Source organism: Arachis ipaensis, chromosome B10 (assembly GCF_000816755.2).
Source record: "Arachis ipaensis cultivar K30076 chromosome B10, Araip1.1, whole genome shotgun sequence".
Lineage (NCBI taxonomy): Eukaryota > Viridiplantae > Streptophyta > Magnoliopsida > Fabales > Fabaceae > Arachis > Arachis ipaensis.
In genome coordinates, this window is record NC_029794.2 from 127315267 (window position 1) to 127315883 (window position 617).

Sequence of the window (617 nt, forward strand, 5' to 3'; positions counted from 1 at the left end):
CAACAATAAACTTTTTTATTTTAATTAATTTTATTCATAAATTATTTTATTAACTAATTATTAATTAAAAAAATATTGATTCCTTAATAAAATCATATAGATGAAAAGGAAAAAAAAAACTATTTTTCATGTCCATTACTAGAATAGTCTTTTAAAAAAATTAATTAAATGATAAGCCAAAAATGTTGTAATTGTATTATTAAAATTTAATTATAAAAAGGTTAGTTGTATTATGCATATATTATCTCAAGAATTATTATGAATAGAGAAAAGGACAAATAGGTCAGGGACCTTTTGTCCTGTAGACATTTTTGTCCCTAATCATTGAAAAATACTTTTAAGTCCCTAATCTTCACAAAACTTGGACGGATCAGTCCCTGACGGATGCATTTGGACAGATCAGTCCCTGACGGAAGCATTTGGACGGAGGGACTGATCCGTCCAAGTTTTGTGAATGTCAGGGACTTAAAAGTATTTTTCAATAGTTAGGGATGAAAATGTCCGCGGGTCAAAAGGTCAAAGACTTATTTGTCCTTTTCTCTTATGAATATGTTACTACACACTTACATGACTTTCTTATTAGAGTTAGGCTTTGCTTGATAAATTAAATTTTTTAT

At 27.9% G+C, this 617-nt stretch overlaps 1 protein-coding gene across 1 annotated transcript in view; it reads right to left on the minus strand.

Annotated features, from left to right (window-relative positions):
* Positions 1-617, minus strand: part of LOC107621770 (transcription factor MYB90-like) — a 5334-nt gene that overhangs the window by 2494 nt on the left and 2223 nt on the right. The window lies entirely within an intron of this gene.